Genomic DNA, 25,123 nt, shown 5'->3' on the forward strand with positions numbered 1-25,123 from the left:
CTTTCGTTCCTTCATTGATGATGTTCTAAGTTTCCTTCTGGTATCACTTTTCTTATCTCAAATCTTTGCCAATTCTTTTCCAGCATTCTTGCTAAGAATGAGAATGTATTGACTTACCTTCCAATGAGAATGCATTTATTTGCCTTTATATCTGAAAGATACTTTTGCTCCACATAGCATTCTGGGTTGATAGGTCTTTTTCTTTTGTTACTTACTGAATATTATGACATTTTTTTCTGGCCGCTATGGCTCCTGATGAGAAATCTACACTCATTCATATGGTAGTTTCTTTTTCATTTTCCTTTGACTGCTTTCAAGATTGTTTTGTACTTTCCTCGTTTTCAGCAGTTTGATTATGATACGTCTTGAAATGGGTTGGGTTTCTTTGGGTTTATCCTGCTTGACCTTTGCTGAACTTTAAAGACCTGGTTTATATCTTTTGACAAATTTGATATATTTTCAGCCATTAATTCTTCAAAGTTTTATCCCACAAAGACCTCTATGTCCTCTTCTTTTCAGATTACAATAATGTGAATGTTAGATTTGCTATTTTTTAATTTGTCCCTGAGCCTCTGTTCATTTACAGAAATACTCCTTTCTCTCTATAGCTCAGATTATGTAGGTATTCTTGTTCTGTTTTCAAGTTCGTTGACTTTTTCTTAGTCATCTGCATTCTGTTATTGAGATCATCCAGTTAAGCTTCTTATTTCCCCTAAGAGTTTTGGTTAATACATTTTTTTAAATTCTTAAGCTTAAGATTGGTGTTTATATATTCCAGATATTTGCTGAGACTTTCCAACTTTCCATTCACTTCACGAATGTTATCCCCTAATTCTAGGAGCATTGTTATCATAACTGCTCCACTGTATGCGTCAGATGATTTTGACATCTGTGTCCTCTCAGTATTGTTATTCGAGGAGTCTCTTTGCCATGTGAATGAAGATCTCCCTGTTTTTTTCATAATGCCGAAGATTTTGGGGCTTGTAACCTGGACTTCTTTGGATTATGTGATGAGACACTGTGTTTTGTTGAAATCTTAAGAATAATATTGCTATTTTTGTTTTTGCAGGCACAAAATTGCCTTGTATTCAAGTTCCAAGTACCAACCAGCCTTCCACGTGTTGTTGTTTCAAAGATAACTCTATTTGCAAAGCCTTTACGCTACTGTTCAGAGATTTCCGGAGTGTGTGCAACTTCAGTGAGGACTGGAAAGTGGGCCATTGCGCAGTTCAGCTCTCAGGCTCTTTGTAGGTAAGTTGTTTGGGATTAGAGCCACTTATTCACAGCTGGCAGGTGTGTCCACAAGCTCATGAACAACTTTATGGGTTTGCTTTCTACAGTATCTGTCCAGGCACATTCTAGTTACTTGACACATCCTGGTTTCAGTCCCCTGAGCAGAAAGCCGAGGCTGTGTTTACCCAGGTGGCTGTGCCCTGCACGTTTCACGATTGTCTGACGTTTAGGACCAAGCTGCAGGCAGAAACAGGGAGAAAAGAACAGTTGTATATGTCCCTTGGTTTCACAGCTCCTTGAAGAAACAGCAAATGAATTACACAGTAGATCTACACTATACTGAATGCCAGGAGGGAGCCATCACCAGCCCTGTATTGTTGCTGCTCCTATGTCTTGAACCAAAGCAGCATCCTGCTCTCAGACACTAACTTGGGTTTGGATACTTGAGTGTTTGGAGACCCAAGGTCCAAATAATAAAGCCTGGAGAATGTGGGCATCGATCCCACTACCTCTTGCATGCTAAGCAAGCGCTCTACCGCTTGAGCTAATTCCCCACGTCAGGGGAGCTTTATTGATTCTTAGTGGGTGTCCTGGAACACAGGGGATTTCAGGGCCTTCAGCGGGAAAGCAGGGCTCTACTAAGAGCAGATCTTCTCACTGATGGCCCAGGGCAAGGCGCAGTGGCTACTCATTCTCTGCAAAGAAGGAGGAGAAAGGGAACAAGGAGAAAGTCACAAAGGGAAAACTCGTGCTGCCAAAATGTCAAGTTTAGGGTATTCCGGGACAGAAAAAGGCACATCCCAGCAAAGGAGGACATGTCTAGACCTGCCCAGCTAAAGTGTCAGAGATTTTAAAAAAATGATTAAATGATTAAAAATGATTAAATGATTTTATGTGTGTGTGTGTGTGTGTGTGTGTGTGTTGTGTGTGTGTGTTTATAAAAGTGGGATGGAATTATCACTTTTCCTTGTAGCTGAGACTGTCTAGGGGTTGTGAGATGGTCCAGATTTCTGGAAGGCAAAAAGCTCCTGCTGTTTTCGTAACTAGGCCGTTTCACCAATGAGGCCAGCGTGCTGACCACTCCCCTAGGAAACCCCTGGAGAGTGCTTCTTTCACTTACATCTGAGATATGAGTTGCCTCCTTGCTAAGGTGTGTCATGTATAAGTTACATGTCCAACTATATCTCAGAACAACAACAACAAAATTACAGAGCAGAGCCGTAAAGAATAAGAGACAAGATCATATCAGAGTGTAAGAATATGTAAAATATAGTGTAAGAATCAAAATTGAGCTATGCAGAGAAGGAGTGGACATATGGTGGAGAAAACCGGGCCGTTTGTAGGAATTCCTGTGTGAAGAAATAAACCTGTTCAATTTAAGTGGAGAGTGTGTGTGTGTGTGTGTGTGTGTGTGTGTGAAACACACATGGAGGGAAGCAGTGATTGAAAAGCCTGGCCACTTGGAGATATATTGGGAGAGTTTTATGAAAAATGCCATGACTAATTGAAAATATCCCAGGCAGAATGCTTAAATAATTAAAGCAACATGTTAGAGAAAGGTGTTTAGTTTTGAATGTCAGAGCTTGAACATGAGAAAACAGGAACTGGGGAGAAAGGGAAAGAAGTCATAAAGATATTAAAGGATTGAGGTTTACCCACATTTATCATGTCAGCACCTGAGGTGGACAGCAGAAGTCTTTCTGCAGCGCTAGTGCCCACGACACTTCATGCTGCAGAACACATCCTCCATAAACACTGTAGCATGAATGATGACAGAGGTGAAAGAAAAGGAAGAAAAGATTCTGGAGACGTTGTACAGGAAGGATCTACTTTATTTGTCAAGATATTGGGTGGAGAGATTTGAGGGAGAGGAGACAAAGACACTGGGAAGTCTTGAGCCTAGTGTGGTAGACACAAAAGAGATTCTGAATTAATATCTGATGAATGAATCCGCTCATTTATTTGTATTTGTTATGTGAATGAATGTTACATGAATGACCTGGTGTGGAGAAAACAGATGGCGAGACTATGTGCTAGGGTAAAGCAAGAGCTCAAGTTTTTTTTTTGTTTTTGTTTTTTAATTTAGAAAGAAATCTGCTTTTCATATCTGGTTTTCCTGTTTAAAGCTACGTGATTTGAGGAAAATGGTTTAACTCCTCTGAGCTTTACTGTCATCTACAAAATTTAGATAATGTTACTGAGGGAAGCTGAAAAGTCATATCAACCAACTTATATAAAGAATAATAAACATTCAGTTCCATTTCTAATGCATACTGCTGAAAAGTCCTTGTATGTGGAATATTGTTCACCTTTAAGGAATCTGCTCTCAAGAGCTGATGAGGGACTATTTAAGTGCAGTTCTGTTGTCACTGGCTGTTGTGCTCATTTAGTTGGAACCAGCAAGTCTCTGTGAACATAAAAATAAAATAAAGATTGTGGAGGAATAGAATACAAACACATAGTAAGGTGAGATTTGCACAACAGAATATAGTAAAGATTTGTGCCTGATTCTTTTTGCATTCTCTTTGAATCATTTTTAGCCTTTATTCTAAGTCCCCAATTATGGTTATCCTTCTCCCAACGAGATTGTTTCTCTTCACCACGGATATTCTGATGAGGCTCTCTGCTTAACCATCTAGACCTCCTGAACACTCTGTTTGTCCTGATAACCTGATTTATGCTCAAATGATGCTCTTCCACAGCAGGGCTTCCTGCTTTGCCCAAAGAGCATTCAATTTCTGAAGCCATTTAGGGCTGTTTCCTCACCCAGTATCTATGTGAAACCTTAGAGGGAAGCCTATTCTTTCCAAGAAGAGAACCCTGCTGGGTTCTACCCTCAATCTGTAAATCCACTGGGGTAACTGGGATTAGCTCAGATTAGCAACTGGGGTTAGCTCAGCTACTCCAGAGCTTGCTCTCTGGGAACGGATGGTGCTGCTACTTCCCATAAAGGCTGACTAAAAAGAGGCATCTGCAGGCAGGAGAAAGCGCTATGGCAGTTGCTGGAAGATTGCTTCTGACCATTGGCTATCTCTCTGACCTGATGGGAGAAGGGTGACAAAAATTGGAGACTTGAAAAACAGGCCAAAAAAAAAAAAAAAAACAAAAACAAAAACAAAGGAATTTTAAAAGAACCATGCACAAATTCTTAATTAGATTCTTTTATCCAAATCCATTTTGTCTGGAAAATTATACCTTAGTATGTATCTGTATTCTATTCCTCCATAATCTATTTTATTTTATTTTATTATTTTATTTTATTTTAATGTTCACAAGAAGCTGGATGCTAGCTACCAAATGAGCAAATCAGCTACGACAACAGAACTGCACTAAAGTCTCCCATCAGATATTGATATAGTCAAGACCCTCATGAGTGCCTATGATACAAATTCAGTGTGAGAGGCCAGCTTTCCACAGGGAGAAGGCAACCAAAGCAGTAGCTAATACTGAGCAGTTCCTATTGCCCAGATCCATCTCTAGGTGCTGAGATCCAGCCAGAGAATCCCACAGTCCTCATTTTTCATATGAAGAAACATGTGAGGGATTGACAACCCCAGTCCTCATGTATCATCAGTTTTCCAAGGAAGCCAACTAGCCTTCTGGGCAAAAAGCTCTCCTAACCCCCAGTTGCCTTGATAGGTAAAAGTACTCTTATGACAGTGTTAGAAAAACATGGGCACAAGTGTTCCGGCAAGATGGCTAGAAGAAGGCAAGGCTAAAGTTGTCAAGGTGACAGAGTCCCTGATTGTCCTCCTGAAAGCTGAATGTGCCACCTCCACATTCCCAAACCCTTTACTGCCTAGCGATTCCCTCACAGTAGACATCGTCACATCACGTCTTACATAGTTTTGATTGTTTCCTGTCTGTTTCTCCCCACTCCTCCCAAGTATGATGTAGTTTCGCAATAGTAGGAATATTTGTGCTGAATACACTTTCACCCCACTCCTCCCAAGTAGGATGTAGTTTCACAGAGGTAGGAATGTTTGCGTTGTATTCACTCTTGACCCCAGTCTCTTAACAAGATATGTGTTCAAGAAATATTTGTTGGATGATTAAAAGAATAAATGACTTCACCCATCCACCCAATAATTAGTGTGAGGTGACCCTGAGAGCGGGAAGTTGGAAGAGAAATTTCCCCTGCTTCCTGTGTCAGCTAGAAAGACCAATTATATGACATAGCTTGTAGTTTCTGGTGTAATCTACTCTTCTGTTTTCACCACTCATTTTACTCAAACCACTGGAAAGTCGAAAAAACAAGAAAACTTAAATCATGTTTCCATTTTCTACAAATATTGGGTCAGTCTTCAAATCCTTATCTGCTATAGCATTTGCGTTCCGATATTTAGTGTATCCAACTTCTTTGGCAAAAGTGATGCCCTCTCTGAGGCTTGAACTCAGGACCTTCAGATTATGAGACTGACGCGCTGCCAGCTGCGCTAAGAGGGCTTGCTGTTGAGCTTGGGCAACATTCATTTTGTCGAAGTGTATTTCCCACCTACTTTACGGTTTCAGCTTTCAAAAACTACAATCAATCCTACTTGAAAATTACTCTGTATCAATCAACGCTGCACTAGGAAGATTCCATACCCACGACCAGAGGAGTCTACGCCTTTCCAGTATTTCATAGGACCGTCTGGGTTCTGCGTTACCAGGATCAATTGTACCTGTCTTTTGCTGCTCGTTTTCCCTTTTCCTTCCCTCAGAAACCTTAGTCACTCTTACACTTTCCATGGTCTCCTCTGTTGAAAAGAGACAGGAGGTTCTCAGTTCATGATAGTTCACTGACCACCTGGATAAATGAATGAAGAAATAGCCATCAAACCTGTCTCTTGATCATACTACTGTCTTCCTTCATATCTCCACTTGCATCTACATGACTGAAGACGTTGCCGCTACAAAAAAACACAAAATACCTATAATGGCACCCTCTTTGTTTTTTACCCCTTTGTTTTTTCTTGTGTGCTATTAAGTATACTACGAGATTTCTTGCGTTTACGTAGTCCAATTGAATTTCGCTAACAAAACGATGTATCCTAATGTGCACTTTCTAGATGTAATGGAGGCTCAGATAATTATTGTTTCTAAGGTGCCAGAGATGCTAGGTGGCAAAGCCTGAACTGACAAGCACATTTATTTTAGATTCCAAAAGGTGAGTCTTTTCTCTGCTCCTGCTCATTGTTTCTCTGCCTGTTTTTCTCCACAGTAGTCCATTCATTCATATACCACATATCTAATTCTCAACCTCCTCCTGGGCCTAGATTTCCAAGTCAACTTTGACTCATTGTCCTCCTTCAAACACCACATTCAGTGATTTGCCAAATACTGAACATTATTCTTGCAGGTCTCTTCTGAATCCGTCAGTTCCTTTCTACTCATTCAGTACATATTTGCTGGAGAGATGCTCTGTGCCAGACACTGTAGTAGGCCCAGGAATTTCAGGAGACATTTGGCCAGCCCAGACCTCAAGAAAAAGCAGGATACATATGGACAAGGAAAGATTCACTTACAGATTTGCCGTTATCAGTCTTCCTGCTATTTAAGTAATTGTTTCAGAAATATCAGTTTCAATAATGTCACTTTTCTGCACTCTGACCATTCGTGATTTCCTACTTATAATATGATCTTGCTTTTCTTTGATTTTTTTGGCTCGGCTTTCTACATAAATTGTGATTTTGCTTTATAAAGTCTATTAGATCCATTGGTGGATGGTGTTGTCCTATTCTCTAAAATGTTTGCAGATTTGTTCTCTCCTGAATCTATCAATTACTGAGAGAGGAGTGTTAATGTCTGCAACTGTAATTGGATTTTTCTATTTTCTTTCTGGTTTATCCATTTTGTTCATAAGTTTTGAAGCTCTGTGGCCAGAAACAGACATATTTAGGACAGTTGTGTCCCTTCGGTGAATAGACGCTTTATAATTATATAACATCTGTCTTTCTATCTGAGGGCCTCATCTCGTGTTAGGCAAGTGAGTGAGATAACCTCTACACTACACTGAGGAAACCCTCAGACTTCCTAAATCTAAGATAGATATATCTAAGATATTCAAGGTATGTATATATCTTAGATTTCTAAGATATATAGGATATATTTATGTTAGATTTATATATATATACACACATACTTATATTCAAGTCTTTTTAAGTTACATCATATAGAACTCACATATTCACATCACATAAGAAAACAGCAAAAATCACAAAAGTATTACAGACAAGAACCATGGGGATTAAAAGATCAGCTTGTAGTAAAGGGATGAATATGAACCTTGAAGGATGCAGATGAGGACGAATGCACATGAGTTTGAAGGAACAGGCATAGATGTAGGAATTCCTGTGTGAGGAAACATGCCTGTTCACTTGGGATGTGTAGTGCACAAGTGCATGTGTGCCTGCTTGTGTGTGTGCCTGTTTATAAAATGAAAGGAACTAGTGATTGAAATGCCTGTGCACATGGAGATAATGATTGGGAAAACATTGAGACTTAAGAACCCTTGAAAAAATTCCAGACAGCTTACATAACCAAATTAACATTTAAGAAAAAGGTGTTTAGTGTTGAATGTCAAAGAGCTTGGGAACAGGAAGACTGTAATTGAAGAGAAATGGAAAGAAGTTATAAATAGATTAAAGAATTGAGGTTTATTCACATTTATTCCGTCAGCTTCTGAAGTGAACAGCATGAGTTTTTCCGTAGCTCCAGTGCCCATTATACTTTGTGGTGCAGACTACGTCCTCCATAAACGTGGTAGAATGGGCAAGAGAAACACGAGTGAAAGGTAAGAAAAACATTCTGGAGAGGCTGTGCAGGAAAGATCTATGGTATTTGTCAAGATATTGGTGTAAACATTTGAGGGAGAAGTCTTGACACTGTGGCACACAAGAGATCCTGAATTAATGTCTGATGAATGGAACAATAAATCTAGACATTTCTAAGTATTTGTCAAATGAATAGAAGGATGAACAGATGAGCTGGTGTGGAGAAAAACAGATGATGAGACTATGTGCTACAGAATGAACAAGAGTTTGTGTTTTCTTATTGTGGTAAAATATACTTAACCCATTTTACATTTAAAATTCTAAGTGTTCAATTTAGTGGCATTAAGTACATTTACAATGTGAGCAACTATCACCACTACCCATTTCCAGAAGTTTCTCAGCATCCCAAACAGCAACTCTGTACCCATTAAACAATAACTCCACATTTCCCTCTCCCCAACAACCTCTATTCTTTCTGTCTACATGAATTTGCCTATTCAAGATATCTAAAGTAGAATCACAGAACATGTTTTTAAATTGGGAAAAAATAAGCTTTCTGTATTTGGTTTTGCTCCTTACAGCTACATATTCGCAACTCAGGGGTGCACTCGGTGAGTTGACAAACCACTTGTGGGTTTGCTTTCCACACTCTCAGCAGGACTTTCCGGTGACTTGGAACTCCACTTTACAGCGCCCTGACCAGAAAGAAAGCTGGGGTTTTACTCATCCTGCTCTGCCCTGCATTTTCCAGAGCTGTGCTGCATTTTGGCATTTTGGGTCAAGCTGCAGGAAGGAGAGAAAAGGAACAATTGGGTATATCCCACCCTCTTGGGATCTCTTCTTTCCTCTGAATAAAGAGAAAACAACTTAGAAAATGGGTACTGTCCACTGAACGTTTTAGGGGCTATTATTAGCCCATAAACTGTTTCTTTATGCCCATAGGTCTTTTACCAGTGAAGCATTCAAGATGGCTGGTACTTCCTCGTTTTCTTCGACAGGTGACTAATGAAGCCGTTCTCCACGTTGTACTGTATGGACATGCGGCCCCAAGTGACAACATCGATCCCACTACCTCTCACATGCTAAGCGAGTACTCTACCACTTGAGCTCATTCGTCGCCTACCGCAAGACTTTCTGCCCTTTCCTTTATTCAGGAGTAGATGTGCGCGACTACCCACCATTTCTTGCGTCTCGGAACAAAGGAAATGTCTCGATTATTAATGGGGAACCAGGACTCGACCTAAGGCGAGTCTACTCAAAAATGGCCAAGGGCAAGGGCATGATGGCTATTCCTCTGCGAGGGAGAGGGGAAAACGTAACCAGGAGAAAGTGGACACTGGAAAAGTCTGGTGCTGTAAGATTTCACGTTCCAGATTTTCAGGGAGAGAAGCGAGCACGTCCCAGCTGGGGAGCGCCCGCCCAGAGCGGCCTGCTAATTTGGCACAGCTATCCCAGGATGACGATCTTTCTTTTAAAAGAGGCGGGATTATCACTTGTTCCTTGCAGCTCTGGACTCCCGGGAAGAAGCGGCCACTCCCGGTCAGATTCTGGGAGACCAGAGAAACCTGTTTTTTCCGTTGAGTTTCAAATAGAGGACCTTCCATGTGTTAGGCCAGCGTGGTAACGACTACACCATAGAAACCCTTTGCATCACAGGCTTTTTATATTTTGAGATGAGCATTAAATACTCGTTTTTACAATTTTTTTGGTTGACAAATACAAAATGTATATATTTATGATGTACAGCATGATGTTTTCATATATGTATACATTGTGGAATGGTTAACTCGAGCTAATTAACGTATCTATTACTTAGTGTGTGTGTGTGATGGGAACACTTAAATCTACTCTTTTAGCAATTATAAAGTACAGAATACACTTATTATTAACTGTAGTCACCATACGGCAGAGTAGATCTGACCTTATTCCTCCTGTTTAACTGAAATTTTGTGTCCTTTGACAAACATCTCTCTAATTCCATTCCTACCTCCCATCTCCTCCCCTAGCCCCTGGTAACTACCATTCTACTCTCTGCTTTGATGAGTTTGACTTTTTTAGAGTTCACATTTAAGTGAGATCGTGCAGTATTTGTCTTTCTGCGCCTGGCTTATTTCACTTAACACAATGCCCTCCAGGTTCATCGACATCGAAAATGACAGGATTTCTGTTTTTTTAAAGACTGAATAGTATTTCATTGTGCAGTTGTAATATTTTCTTTATACATTCATCTGCTGATAGACGCTTAGGTTGATTCAGCTACTTTAGTAGTAATTCTGCAATGAACATGAGAGTGCAGATATCTCTTCAATAGCCCGATTTTTGAACATATACCCGGAAGTGGGATTGCTGGATCATATGATAGTGCTCTTTTTAGTTTTTTGAGGAACTGCTGTACAAAACAGCTGCACTAATTTACATTCCTACCAACAACGTACAAGGATCCTCTTTTCTCCACATTCTTGCCAACACCTGTTATCTTTTGCCTTTTTGATAGCAGTCATTTTAACAGGTGTGGTTTTGATTTGCATGTGCCTGATGATAAATGACATTAAGCAAGTTTTCATATGCCTGTTGGCAATGTGTCTTCTTTTGAGAAATGTCTATTAAGGTCCTTTCTCCATGTTTTAATTGGGTTATTTGTTTTCTTGCTATTGAGTTGAGTTCCTGATGTATTTTTTATATCAACCACTTACAGAAGTATGGTTTGCAAATATTTTCTCCCAATCTATCGGTTGTCTCTTCACTGTTGATTTTTTTTTTTGGGGGGGGGGGAGCTGTGCAGAAGTTCTTTAGTTTCATGTAATCTTATTTATCTATTTTTGTCTTTTTGCTTTTGGGGGGGGTTCATATCCAAAAAATCATTGCACAGACCAATGTTATGGAGCATTCCCCATATGTTTTCTTCTAGAAGTTTTAGAGTCTCACATCTTATGTTTGTCTTCAATCAATTTTTAGTTGATTTTTGTATATGGTATGAGATAAGGGCCTCCTATCATTTTTCTGCATGTAGATATCCAGTTGTCCCAACACCATTTATTGAAGAGACTATCCTTTCCTCATTATGTGTCTAGGCACGTCTGTCAAAAATTAATTGACTATAAATGTGTGGATTTATTTCTGCCCTCTCTATTCTGTTCCACTGGTTTATATGTCTGTTTTTCCACCAGTACTATGCTGTTTTGATTGCTATACATTTGTAGAATATTTTTAAAGTCAGGTAGTATGATGCCTCCAGTTTTGTTTTTGCTCAAGATTGCTTTGGCTATTTGGGGCCTTTTGTGCTTCCATATGAATTTTAAGGGTTTTTTTTTCCTATTTCTGTGAAAAATGTCATTGGGATTTTGATAGAGATTGCGCTGAATCTGTAGATCACTTTGGGGGGGTATGGACATTTTAATAATATTAATTCTTCCAATCTATAAACACAGGATATCTTTCCATTTGTGTCTTCCTCAATTTCTTTCATCAGTGTTTAATAGTTTTCAGTATACAGACCTTTCACCTCCTTGGTTAAGTTTATTTCTAAGTATTTTTTGTAGCTATTGTAAATGGGATCTTTACAATTTTTTATTTTGGTTAGGTTGCCATTAGTGTATAGAAATGCTAGCTTTTGTATGTTGATTTTTGTATGTTGTTTTGTATTCTGCAACTGTACTGAAATTGTTTTTTATTTCTAACAGTTTTGATTTTTGGTGAGTTTTTTAGGGTTTTCTATATATAGGATTGTGTCATCTACAAACAGGGACAATTTAACTTCTTCCTTTCTAATTTGGATGTCTTTTATTTCTTTCTCTTGCCTAATTGCTCTGGCTAGGACTTCCAGTACTATGTTAAATAGAAGTGGCAAGAGTGGATATCCTTGTCTTATTCCTGATCTTAAAAGGAAAGCTTTCAATTTTTTTCCCCACTGAGTATGATGTTAGATGTGGGTTTGTCCTATAAAGGCCTCTATTGTGTTAAGGTACATTCCTTCTATACCTAATTTTTGAGAGTTTTTAATCATGAAGGAATGTTAAATTTTGTCAAATGCTTTCTCTGCATCTATTGAGATGATGAGATGGTTTTTGTCTTTCATTCTGTTAATACGGTGGATCACACATTTACAGATTTGTATAAGTTGAACCATCTTTGTATCCCTGTGATAAATCCTGCTTGATCATGGTAAATAATTGTTTAAATGTGCTGTTGAATTCAATTTGCTAGTATTTTGTTGAGTATATTTGCATACATGTTCATCAGGGATATTGGTTTGTAATTTTTTTTTCTTTGTAGTGCTCTCCTCAGGCAATGGGTTCATGGTAATGCTGGCCTTGTAAAATGTGTTTGGGAGTATTTCCTCTACTTCAGTTTTTTGAAAGAGATCGAGAAGAACTGGTATTGCCTCTTTAAATGTTTCATCAAATTCAGCAGTGAAGTTGTCAGGTCCTAGGCTTTTCTCTGATGGTAGATTTATCACTGATTTAATCTCCTTACTTGTTTTTGCTCTGTTCAGAGTCTCTGATTCTGTCTTGCAAGTTGCATGTGTCTAGGAATTTATCCTGTTTTTAGGTTATCCAATTTGTTGGCATATAATTGTTCGTAGTAGTTTTTAAATAATCCTTTGTATTTCTGTGGTAACAGTTGTTACCTCTTCAATTCATTTCTGATTACATTTCTGATTTTGAGTCTTTGCATTTTTTTTCTTAATCAGTCTAGCTAAAGGTTTGTAAATTTTATTTACCTTTAAAAAAAATTCTTAGTTTGGTTGATCTCTTTATTTTTTCTATCTTCTGTTTACTTCTTCTGATCTTTATCATTTCCGTCTTCCTACTAACTTTGTAACTAGCTTAGTTGATTGTTTTTCCAGTCCTTGAGGTGTAATGGATGCTAGGTAGTCTATTTGTGATCTTTCATCTTTTTTGATGAAAACTCTCTTAGAACTGCTCTTGTATCCTGTAAATTTTGGTATATTGTATTTCCATTTTCATTTGTCCCAAAGTAATTTTTCAATTTCCCTTATGATTTCTTCTTTGACCCATTGGTTGTTCAGGAGCATGTTGTTTAATTTCCACATAGTTGTGAATTTTCAAAAATTCCTCCTGTTGTTGATTTCTTGTTTCATGCCATTGTGGCCAGAAAGGATACTTGATATGATTTCAGTCTTCTCAAATTTGTTAAGACTCATGTTGTGGCCTTATATATGGCCTGTCCTGGAGAGTGTTTCATGTGCACCTGACCAGAATGTGTATTCTGGCTAGGACTTCCAGCACCATGTTAAATAGAAGTGACATTCTACTGTTGTTGGGTGGAATATTCTGTATATGTCTGTTAGGTCCATTTAGTCTAACGTATATATCAAGTCCAATATTTTCTATTGATTTTCTCTCTGGATGATCTGTTCATAGTTGAAAGTGGGGGACTGAAGTCCCCTCATATTATTCTATTGCAGTCTATCTCTTTCTTCAGATCTATGAATATTTGCTTTCTATATTTAGGTGCTCCAATGTTGGGTGCATATAAATTGATAATTGTTATATCCTGTTGATGAATCGACCTTTTTATCGTAATATAAAGACCCCTTTCTCTCTTTTCACAATTTTTGACTTTGTCTACTTTATCTGATATAAGTATATCTGCTCTCTTTTCATTTCCATTTGCACAGAATGTCTTTTCCCATCTCTTCACTTTCAATCTGTGTGTCCTTAAAGGTGAGATGAATTTCTTGTAGGCAGCATATAGTTGGGTCTTTTTTGGGATATATTTTTAAAAATCCAGTTAGCCATTCTATATCTTTATATTGAAGAATTTAATCCATTTACATGACGGCAATTATTGGCAGTTAAGGACGTAGTATTGACATTTTGTTAAGTATTTTCTGGTTGTTTTTTAGGGTTTTTGTTCCTTTCTTCCTCTCTTGCTGTTTTGATTGGTGATTCAATTATTTTCTGTGGTAGTATGCTGTTATTTGTTTCTCTTTATCTTTTGTGGATTTACTATAGGTTTTTGTCTCGTGGTTATCGTGAGGTTTACCTAAAACATTTTATAATTATATAATTATAACCGGCTATTTTAAACTTATAACAACTTAAATTTCAATCCCTGTTTATGTATTTCATATGTAGTCACATAACCATACCATATAAGTGAATAGCAAAAAACCAGAAATGTATTACAGAAAGGTGGCAAGGGGCAAGGCCATATTAAAGAGAAGAAATAAAAATAGATATAGCTGAGAAATGAAGATGAAGATGGCACACAGGACAGAAAGAACAGTGATGGTATAGAAATCTTTTAGTGTGTATGTGGGACATACCTATTTAATTGGTGGGGGTGTGTGTGTATGTTTGTAAAATGCGTATTGATGGAAATAGTGTTGGGAAAGCCTAGACATTTGCAGATATATTGAGGAGAGGATTAACTCCAGGCGGGTGGCTTATGTAATCGAAGTAACATTTTAGGAAGAGGATTTTAGTTGTGAATTTTAAAGAGGTTGGAATTGGAGAGAAAGCGAAATAAATTATTAAAAAAATTAAGGATCCAGGTTCATCCTCATTTATTCTGTCAGGTCCTGAGGTCAACAGCATGAGTCTTTCTTCATCATCAGCGCCTAATTCAAAATACACTCTAAATAAATGTTGTAGAATGGATGAAGGAACAGACAAATGAGAAAAGAATATTCCGGAGAGGTTGTATAAGAAGGCTCTACAGTATCTATAAAAACCCTAAGTATAAAGATTTGAGGGAGGAGAAGTCAAGGGCAATTGGGAGTTTTGAACCTGGGTGGCAGACACAAAAGAGATTCTGAATTAATGTCTGATAAATAGAAGAACTATTCCACTTATTCAGAGGTTCAAATGTAGATAGTAATGGATGTTCGGGTTTTTGGTTCTTTCTTCATTGGGCATGTACAGGTTGGGCTTGGCAATTATTTCACTAACACTCCAAGTAAAGGACTGTAAAAGGTAAAGAAAACCAAGAGAATGCAGGCTGCATTACAGAGGGTTGGAGCAGACATCCATTACCCATACTCTGGGCCCAAAATAAGGTTATTTTAGTGGTGATGGGAAGAGCTTTTTGCTAATTGAGACTGAGATTTATGTGGAGATTTAGCCTCAAAAATAAGAAAGGCTGATATCTGACACTGGAGATGACAGACAGAGAGAAAGCCAGAGTCAGGGAATGAAACATTTGGCATAAACTAAATCCTTAGAAAAAAGTCTCACAGGCAGATCAGGAATAGGGTGTATGTGGCAGCAGGCAGTTAACTGTGGTTATTTCCATCTGCCTTGGGCCTCACCTTTGCAGTACTCTGTCTACTGTTTAATGTAATAACATCCAGGGAAAATTCCTCTGGATAACCTACTAAATTACAAACAGAAGAAATGAGGACATTTTTCAAGGTCACACATGAAACCTGGTAGATTTTTTTTCTGTAAGTGCTCAGTGAGCTGGAGATTGACCTAATCATGCAATAAATGCTCAGCAGAAAATGCTGTAAAGCAATTCCTTCCTCATCAGTCCTCAGAATCTGGTGAGGGTGAGCTAGAAGGGAAGGGCAGGAAGGTCATGATCCACACTGAGCTGAGCAGTGGGACTGTCTCTGCATTTCACCTCAGGAAAAGTCTGCTTCACTTTGAGCCTATGCCTTAGAGACACCAAGGAACTGGAAATGGAGTTTCCTTGATTGCTTGGGACTTTGGTGTGCAGTCTCGAGGCTTGAGAAAAAAGAACATTTTCATATTTGGCTCTGCCGTCAGTCTGGTAAGTGGGGTACTCTATTGGCTCGTCTTCTGGCTGCCCGCAGAGGCCCAGACCCCAGCTGTCAGCCTCTGAACTCCGCCACTTTTGCTCCAGACCCAGAACAGTGGACTCATTTTCAACACTGAGGCCACAACTCAAATGTCACTGTCTCAGAGAGCCCTTCTTTGACCTCTCCAGCTGAATCCATGTCCTGTCTCTCTCTCCATCTTTTAAATAAAATTTTTAATAAATTGGAAAACATATTAAATTATTGTTTTATTTTCTATCTCTCCCCTAGAATATAAGCTTCTTGAAAAGCTGACAATCTAGATCCCCCAGTTTATACCCAGTGTCTACAGTTATGATGATACTTTTCTCATATTTTCCTGTTCAGAAATCAGTGACATGCAGAGAGAAAGCTTTCTTCTGTGTGTTTTCTTTCACAGGGTAAGTTCAAAAAGAATTCTTAAACCAAGATAAGATGGCAAGCTGTGAGCCTTTCTGGTTTTCTGGAATGAGCAAGATAATTAGCCACAGGTGAAAACAAGCAAGATTCGTCTACCCATGAAGATTTTGCAAAGTTATTTCTACTTTGTAATCATGAAGTATGCCCTTTTGAGCTCTTACTGGTTTGATGAAAAGGCAATTGGCATGACAAATTTGTAATAAATAGAAGTCATCAGCTTTTCCCAGTGGCCTGTCATGATCCTATAGTGGTTAGTATTCTGCACTGTGGCTGCAACATCTGTGGGAATCTGAATATGACAGTCTGAAGTCTGCTGCTTTTTTAATTAATCCCAGAAACTAATTCTAAGGCTTTAATGCAGAGCTAGGTTTTGTGTTATTTAGAAGATATATAAAGAAAACCTTCTTTGACTCCTTTCTAGGCACTGATTATCAAACCAGACAAGAATGAGAAAGCATGAATTTTGACAATCCATTATCCTTCAGCTTCCCTTTTCTTTCCATCTCCACTCAAGGTGGTATCCACAGTTACATTTAAAAATGAGGAGCTATCCAGATGCCTTGCTCAAAGGTATTTGCAAAGTCTCAGAAGAATAAAACAACAGGTTTTGAAGGTGAATTAACAATGATTTTGTTTTCTGAGAGTGTGCATAGGATTGAATTCCAGGAGTAAAGCTGCGAGGGAGGCCAGCTTTTTATGAAGGGCTTTGAATGTCAGGATAAAATGTTTAAGCACTGTAAGCAAAGTTTGCTGGTAAATGAATTTAGGAGAGACTGTAACTGAATTTGCATTTCAGTACCATTCCAATAGGGCACAGAGTTGAGAATTGAGTGCAAAGATCATGAGGAAGGTCAGGGTATCACCATAATGGTCTAGGCAGAGAAAGTATACATCTTTAATAGGGCAAGACAACGGAGTTAGACACCTTCATTCATTCAACAAATCTTTATGTGGGGGCATATGGCATGCCCCTAGGCTCTGGGGATGCTGAGTGCCTGTCTGAGGATTCAGCCACTGAATGGTTGCTAGATGGCATTGACCCATGGGTCACGAGTATGAGGCGCTTTAAAAATTTAATCTCATGTGGAATTACATGGGGAGATTCCAAGGAACCACTTGCGCTGGTGCGTCCGCGGCCGTCGCGAGGCGTCCGTCCTTCCCCGAGGGCGAGCGCCGGGCAGGCAGGGACTCGCCACCCGCAGCCCTGGAGCCGGGCCGTGAGCGCCTGCGCGGCGCTGGGTCGCTGTCCAGGAGATGTCTGCGCGGGAGACCCAGCTAAGCCTTGTGCGGCTACCTCCTCCTGGCTGATCCCAACCCGGTCCCCCGGCCACTCGATAGAAACACGATTCACATCGTCCCCGTTCCTGAGTGAAGGTCTCGTCTCCCGCGACCTGCTTCGCCTCGCTCGTGATGATTTCCTACACTTGACTAGGGTTCCCGGTGCATTCGGCCCTCCCTCCTTAAGCTTCTGTCCTCTATCCGTTGTGAAATCGTGTAACTTGTTTGGTGTGAACTGAGACAGCTGAACTTCGGAAGAAATTAGGCAGGATTCCCTGAAAAATGTGTGTGTGTGTGTGTGTGTGTGTGTGTGTGTGTGTGATTTTATATATATATATAACTGCTCCTTGCGGAGCAGGGCTAATCAGGTAGCGTGCCCAGAGTAATCAAAATTTTTGTTAATTCTCAGGAGGGAGCATTAAAACGAAGAGCCGAAAGTTCTAAAACGGGGGACTTTTCACTCGAAATGGGCTGATGCAGAAGATACCATTAGTCAATTTGTACCAGATTCTTGATTTATTCCCTTGTAAATCTTTTCCAGCCTTCTTCACCTTCCTCCACCCAATCTTTCTCAGGTGTGTTATGATCCAACAAGAGTAATAATGCAAGTTTTATGAAGATCTCCTTATAAAGGAAAGGTTTCGGAAATACTGCTTTCTGTTTACTTTTTGATATGTGGATGATAAACAACACCCCATCTTTCCAGAACACAAGGAGGGGGCGACTTCAAGCTAGCAGTTGAATCAGGAATCTTCTGATACATTATGCTTTGCATCATTGGCTCTGCTTAAGTCAACATGGTTTTTCAAAAAAATTGTTTTGTGTTAAATTTTACTTGTAAAACTTTCTACCAAATAAAGATGTGCAGATTAAATAAAATTTCTAAATGTGGTTGATAGCACTTGGCCTCCCTGCCATTTGTCTGCTCTCAGCTTTCCAGCTGAAAAAAATGAAAAGATTCATGGTCTTCTTGAAGTGTCATTAGTTCAATTTCCTGCCAGCCTCGGGTCCTTGACCTCAGTGGTGAGGAACGTGAAAGCAGCAGATGATGGAGATTTTAGGATTTTGTTGCTTGAAAAGGAAACCAGGTGTCAGGGACCGGTATGAACAAATGAAATAACAGAAACACTGGCAAATCCTATCAGGCTACTCATTCTCAAGAGTAGTGTTCCTTTCTGTACTTTTAGTGTACAGAGTATTCATCTCAATTGTGACTTTTATCAGAATTATCAACAGCTGTTTGCTCAACTGTCTTCCCTACTCCATTGTAATATTCCTTGAGGGCAGCACATTCAGTGTCTACAAAAACTAATTTTACCTTAAAATTCTGCACACATGCATGTAGGGTTGAGTGAGAAAAAATGCTTGCAAGAATCAGGAAAAAGTTTTAACTTGTAAAACAGGTAGGCTCACAGGTGTATGATCCTATGCTATTCCAACCCATATGTTTAAATGAAAAAACAGAGGACTGCTATATACAAAAGTGGTTTTCTGGGTTCTTGGATATAATAACTTTGTGGCTCACAATGGCTCTTTTATCCTTAAGGCAGGAGAGAGTTGGGGCTGGGCATGTGTCAATTAAATCTAAAGCCACTGACAGACCATAGGGCTAGGCTGGAGCCAGTGGCTGAGAAGTTGGCCTCCTAAGTGAGGAGAATGTCTAATTTGCTGACAGGAAAGCAAAAGCTCAGTGAACCAAGTGCACGCCAGACAGACATTTTTCATACCTTTTATATGGCTGGTTTGAGTTAATGCCAGTGATCAGGATTTAGAACACAAAACCCACCAAACTTCTTTATGAAATATTTAGCACAAAGATCTCTACATTACTAGAAAAAACTCAGGAAACTCTTAGCAATAGCTCCACAACATTAAAAACACTCAACTGGCTTTTAAAAAGTAAATTTATTACCACACATAATAAGTCCAGAGAGTAGAGAGATTCCATCATGTCATCAAGACCCATGATAAATCTTTAAATATTTTGATTTTTTTGAACTTTACACTCTGTCACTCTCAACATATGGGTCTCATACTTTGGCTGGTTCCTCTGCAGTGCCTCAAACTCTGTCCCCTGAGCAGAAAGCCGGGGCTGTATTTACCCAAGTGGCTCTGCCCTGCACTTTTCATAATTGTCTCACATTTAGGACAAAGCTGCAGGTAGAAACAGGGAGAAAAGAGCAGTTGTATATGTCCCTTGGTTTCACAGCTCCTCAAAGAGACAGAGAATTAATTACATGGTAGATCTACACTATACTGAATGCCAGGAGGGAGCCATCACCAGCCCTGTATTGTTGCTGTTCCTATGTCTTGAACCAAAGCAGCATCCTGTTCTCAGACACTAACTTGGGTTTGGAGACCTGAGTGTTTGGAGACACGATGTCTAAATAATAAAGCTTGGAGAATGTGGGCATCGATCCCACTACCTCTTGCATGCTAAGCAAGCGCTCTACCACTTGAGCTAATTCCCCACGTCAGGGGAGCATTATTTATTGTTAGCGGGTGGCCTGGAACACAGGTGATTTCAGGGCCTTCAGCAGGAAAGCAGGGCTCTAAGAGCAGATCTTCTCATTGATGGGCCAGGGCAAACAGCAGTGGCTACTCATTCTCTGCAAAGAAGGAGGAGAAAAGGGAACAAGGAGAAAGTCACAACAGGAAAACTTCACGCTGCCAAAATGTCAAGTTTAGAGTATTCCGGGACAGAAAAGGGCACGTCCCAGCAAAGGAGGACCTGCCTAGACCTGCCCAGGTAAAGCATCACAGATTTTTAAAAAATGATTAAATACTTAAAAATGATTAAATGATTTTGTGTGTGTGTGTGTGTGTGTGTGTGTGTTTATAAAAGTGGGACCAGAAACAATTGTAACTGTCTTGCTGCTTTTTTTCCTCTTGTGGCCCAGTCATCTAGCTTTTCCCTTCTTCAGAGATCTTAGTCACTCTTCTTTTCCGCAGTCTCCTTTGTTGATAAGAAACAGAGGCGGTGCTCAATTCATGATAGTTCCCTGAGTGACCAACTGAATGAAGGAAGGAAGAAATAGCCTTCGAAGGTGTCTCCCGTTCATACTACTCTTACTGTGTATCTACACTTGCATCTCTATGACTGGAGACATTCACTCAACAAAAAACATAAACTGAACTTATAATCATATCCTCCCTGTTTTTTCCCCAATTTTTTGTGCCATGAATTATACTAGGAGACTTAGGGAGTTTACTTGATGTAGTCTGACTGAATTTTGCCAAAAAAACTATGTCTTAGTCTGCACTTTATGCACTTTTTAGAAGTAATAGAGGCTCAGATAAGTTAAGTGTTCCTAAGGTGCCAAAGCTGCTAAGTGGGAAAGCCTGAACTAAGAAGCAGATATTTTTAGATTTTAAATGTGATTTTTTCCCTCTGTACCAGCTCAGTTATTCTGCCTGTTCTTTTGCACTTTAGCCCATTCATTCATACAACTAATATCTAATTCCAAACCTCTTCCTTACTTACTTTTTGGGCTTAACGTTTTTTTTTTTTTCGACAGAGTGTCACTCTGTCGCCCAGGCTGCAGTGCAATGGTAAGATCTTGGCTCACTGCAACCTCTGCCTCCCGGGTTCTAGTAATTCTCCTGTCTCAGCCTCCAGAGTAGCTGGGACTACAGGTGCCTGCCACCACGCTTGGCTAATTTTTGTATTTTTAGTAGAGACGGGGTTTCACCATGTTGGCCAGGCTGGTCTCAACCTCCTGACGTCACGTGATCAGCCTACCTTGGCCTTCCAAAGTGCTGGGATTACAGGCATGAGCCACCCCTCCTGGCCTGGGTTTAACTATTTTATTTTATGACAGGGTCTCACTTTGTTGTCCAGGTACCGGTGCGTTCTCTGTTCACTGCAACCTCCACCTCCTGAGTTCAAGCGATCCTCCCACCTCAGCCTCCTGAGTAGCTGGAACTACAGATGCATACCACCACACCCGGCTAATTTTTGTTTTTTTTTGTAGAGACAGGTTTTCACTGTGTTGCCCAGGCTGGTCTCAAACTCCTGGCGTCAAGGGATCTGCCCACCTCGGCCTCCCAAAGTGCTGGGATTACAGAAATGAGCCACCACGTCTGGCCTTGGGCTTACCTTTCAAGTCAACTTTGATTCATTGTCTTCCTTGAAACACCACATTCAGCGATTAGTCAAATAATGAACATTGTTCTTGCACAACTCTTTTGAATCTATCAATTACTTTCTACTCATTTAGTACATATTCACTGGGGAGATGCTCTGTGCCAGACACTCTAGTAAGATCAGGTAATTCAGAGGAAGTACAGACACCCCAGACCTCAAACGAAGACAAGATAAATATGGACAAGGGAAGATCCACCTCCAGATTCACCATTTTCAGTCTTTCTGTCATTTCCAGCTAAATAACACCTTCAAAAATGTTTCAAAATAACTAAGTCACTATTTCAAACTCTTTCAATGTTAGCACCCTTCTATATGCTGGACTACTCTTAATTTTCTCATTATAACATGATCTTGCTTTTCTTTTAATTTTTGTCTTTGCTTTCTACCTGAATTTTTATTTTGCATTATGAAATTGATAGGTCCATTACTGGATGGCATGGTTCAATTCTCCAGTATGTCTGTTGATTTGTGTTCTACTAAATCTTCCAATTGCTGAGAGAGGAGTGTTAATGACTGCAACTATAACTGGATTTTTCTATTTTTACTTGGCGTATCCAATTTTGTTTATGAGTTTTGAAGCTCTGTGTCCTCATATACATTTGGGACAATATTCTCCTGAAAAATTGACAATCATAATTATTTAGGAGGCCTCATTATTCCTGAAAAGTTTCTCTGCTTTCAAATCTACTTTGTCTGATTTTATATATATACACCACAGCTGTCTTTGATTAGTGCTTGCATGAGGTATCTTTTCCCACTCTTTTCTTTCAATCTGCTCTATAACTTTTATTCTTATTTATAAGTGTATTGCAGGTGGCTTTCTTTAGTCAGCATATTTATTTTTAACACATTCTGATGATCTCTAGTTTTTACTTAATGCATTTAGATAATTTACATATAATGTTATTATAGATAAGTTTTTAGATAGATCTATTATTTAATAATTTATTAACCTTTTTTCCCTTTGTTTTAATTCTTCTATGTTCCTCTGTCTATCTTGTTTTGGTTTATTTCAATCTGGTTGGTAAGTGGTCTAGGGATTACCATATACATATATAACTTTTCACAGTATACTTAGAATCAATATTTTACCATTCAAGTTGAATATAGAAACTTCATCAAGAGTTAGTCCCATTACATTTACCCTTTTATCTTATGTATGTAGTACATCTAGATACAATGACAACTGCATCAGATAAAGTTACAATTTTTGCTTTCAACCATCAAACATACCTTAAGGAACTCAAGAGAAGAATAATAGTCTGTTATGTCTACCCAGACATTTTCTATTTCTGCTTTTGTTCCTTCATTGATGATGTTCTAAGTTTCCTTCTGGTATCACTTTTCTCATCTCAAACCTTTGCTAATTCTTTTCCAGCAGTTTTGCTAGGACTGAGAATGTATTTATTTACCTTCCAATGAGAATGTATTTATTTGCCTTTATGTCTGGAAGATACTTTTGCTCCACATACCATTCTGGGTTGATAATGTATTTTTCCTTTGGTATTTACTGAATGTTATGACATTTTTTTCTGGCTCCTGGGTTCCCGATGAGAAATCTACAATCATTCATTTGGTATTTTATCTTTCATTTCCCTTTGGCTGCTTTCAAAATTGTTTTGTGTTTTCTTAATTTTCCGCAGTTTGATTATGATATGTCTTGCAATGGGTTTCTTTTGGTTTATCCTGCTTGACATTTACTGAACTTTAAAAATCTGGTTTATATCTTTTGAGAAATTTGATATATTTACAGCCATTAATTCTTCTCAGTTTTATCCCACAAAGACCTCTTTGTCCTCTTACAATAATGTGAATGTTTCCAGATTACAATAATGTGAATGTTGGATTTGTTATTTTTTATTTGTCCCTGAGCCTCTGTTCAGGGACAATAAAATCCTCCTTTCTTTCTATAGGTCAGATTCTGTAGGTATTCTTGTTCCGTTTTCAAGTTCATTGACTTTTTCCTTAGTCTTCTGCATACTGCTATTGAGATCATCCAATTAAGCTTTTTATTTCCCCTAATAGTTTTGGTTAATACTTTTTTTAATTCTTAAGTTTAAATTGGTGTTTACATATTCCAAATATTTGGTGAGACTTTCCAACTTTCCATTCACTTCATGAATGCTATCCCGTAATTCTAGGAGCATTGTTATAATAACTGCTTTAATGTATGTGTCAGATGATTTTGACATATGTGTCCTCTCAATATTGTTATTCGAGGATTCTCTTTGCCATGTGAATTAAGATCTCCCTGGTTTTTCATAATGCTGAATATTTTGGGGCTTGTAACCTGGACTTCTTTGGATTATGTGATGAGACACTGTGTCTTGTTGAAATCTTAAGGATAATATTGCTATTTTTGTTTTTGCAGGCACACAATTGCCTTGTATTTAAGCTCCAAGTACCAACCAGACTTCCATGTGTTGTTGTTTCACAGATAACTCTATTTGAAAGCCTTGACACTGCGGATGAGAGATCTCTGGAGTGTGTGCAACCAGTGGTCAGTGAGGACTGGAAAGTGGACCATTGTTCAGTTCAGTCCTCAGGCTCTTTTTAGGTAAGTTGTTTGGGATTAGAGCCACTTATTCACAGCTGGCAGGTGCGTCCACAAGCTCATGAACAACTTTATGGGTTTGCTTTCTACAGTATCTGTCCAGGCACATTCTAGTTACTTGACACATCCTGGTTTCAGTCCTCTCACCAGAAAGCCGGGGCTGTATTTACCCAGGTGGCTCTGCCCTGCACTTTTCACAGTTGCCTCACATTCAAGCTACAGGCAGAAACAGGGAGAAAAGAGCAATTGTTTATGTCCCTTGGTTTCACAGCTCCTCAAAGAAGCAGAAAATTAATTACACGGTAGATCTACACTATACTGAATGCCAGGAGGGAGCCGTCACCAGCCCTGTATTGTTGCTGCTCCTACATCTTGAACCAAAGCAGCATCCTGTTCTCTGACTTGTGTTTGGAGACCTGAGTGTTTGGAGACCCAGGGTCTAAATAATAAAGTTTGGAGAATGTGGGCATCGATCCCACTACCTCTTGCATGCTAAGCAAGTGCTCTACCACTTGAGCTAATTCCCCCACATCAGGGGAGCTTTATTGATCCTTAGTGGGTGTCCTGGAACACAGGGGATTTCAGGGCCTTCAGCGGGAAAGCAGGGCTCTACTAAGAGCAGATCTTCTCACTGATGGCCCAGGGCAAGGTGCAGTGGCTACTCATTCTCTGCAAAGAAGGAAGAGGAAAGGGAACAAGGACAAAGTCAAAAAGGGAAAACTCACACTGCCAAAATGTCAAGTTTAGGGTATTCCGGGACAGAAAAAGGCACATTCCAGGAAAGGAGGCCCTGCCTAGACCTGCCCATCTAAAGTGTCACTGATTTTTAAAAAATGATTAAATAATTAAAAATGATTAAATGATTTTGTGTGTGTGTGTTTGTTGTGTGTGTGTGTTTATAAAAGTGAGATAGTATTATCACTTGTTCCTTGTAGCTGAGACTCTCTGGGGATTTTGAGATGGTACAGATT

At 39.2% G+C, this 25,123-nt stretch overlaps 1 long non-coding RNA gene and 4 other non-coding genes across 5 annotated transcripts; all 5 read right to left on the reverse strand.

Moving 5' to 3' along the window:
- Positions 1 to 1,714: 1,714 nt before the first annotated feature.
- On the reverse strand, positions 1,715 to 1,787 carry TRNAA-AGC (transfer RNA alanine (anticodon AGC)). Its single transcript has one exon. It is a non-coding gene; the product is annotated as a tRNA-Ala (tRNA).
- A 3,819-nt stretch (positions 1,788 to 5,606) lies between these two features.
- TRNAM-CAU (transfer RNA methionine (anticodon CAU)) lies at positions 5,607 to 5,679 on the reverse strand. The gene has a single exon. It is a non-coding gene; the product is annotated as a tRNA-Met (tRNA).
- A 13,658-nt stretch (positions 5,680 to 19,337) lies between these two features.
- LOC112209450 (uncharacterized) lies at positions 19,338 to 24,821 on the reverse strand. Its single transcript, XR_002944202.3, has 2 exons — positions 22,832 to 24,821; positions 19,338 to 20,060 (listed from the first exon to the last, which is right to left on the reverse strand). It is a non-coding gene; the product is annotated as an uncharacterized LOC112209450 (long non-coding RNA).
- TRNAA-AGC (transfer RNA alanine (anticodon AGC)) lies at positions 19,850 to 19,922 on the reverse strand. The gene has a single exon. It is a non-coding gene; the product is annotated as a tRNA-Ala (tRNA).
- On the reverse strand, positions 24,607 to 24,679 carry TRNAA-AGC (transfer RNA alanine (anticodon AGC)). Its single transcript has one exon. It is a non-coding gene; the product is annotated as a tRNA-Ala (tRNA).
- Positions 24,822 to 25,123: the final 302 nt, after the last annotated feature.

Source organism: Pan troglodytes, chromosome 5, assembly GCF_028858775.2.
Source record: "Pan troglodytes isolate AG18354 chromosome 5, NHGRI_mPanTro3-v2.0_pri, whole genome shotgun sequence".
Classification (NCBI taxonomy): Eukaryota; Metazoa; Chordata; class Mammalia; order Primates; family Hominidae; genus Pan; species Pan troglodytes.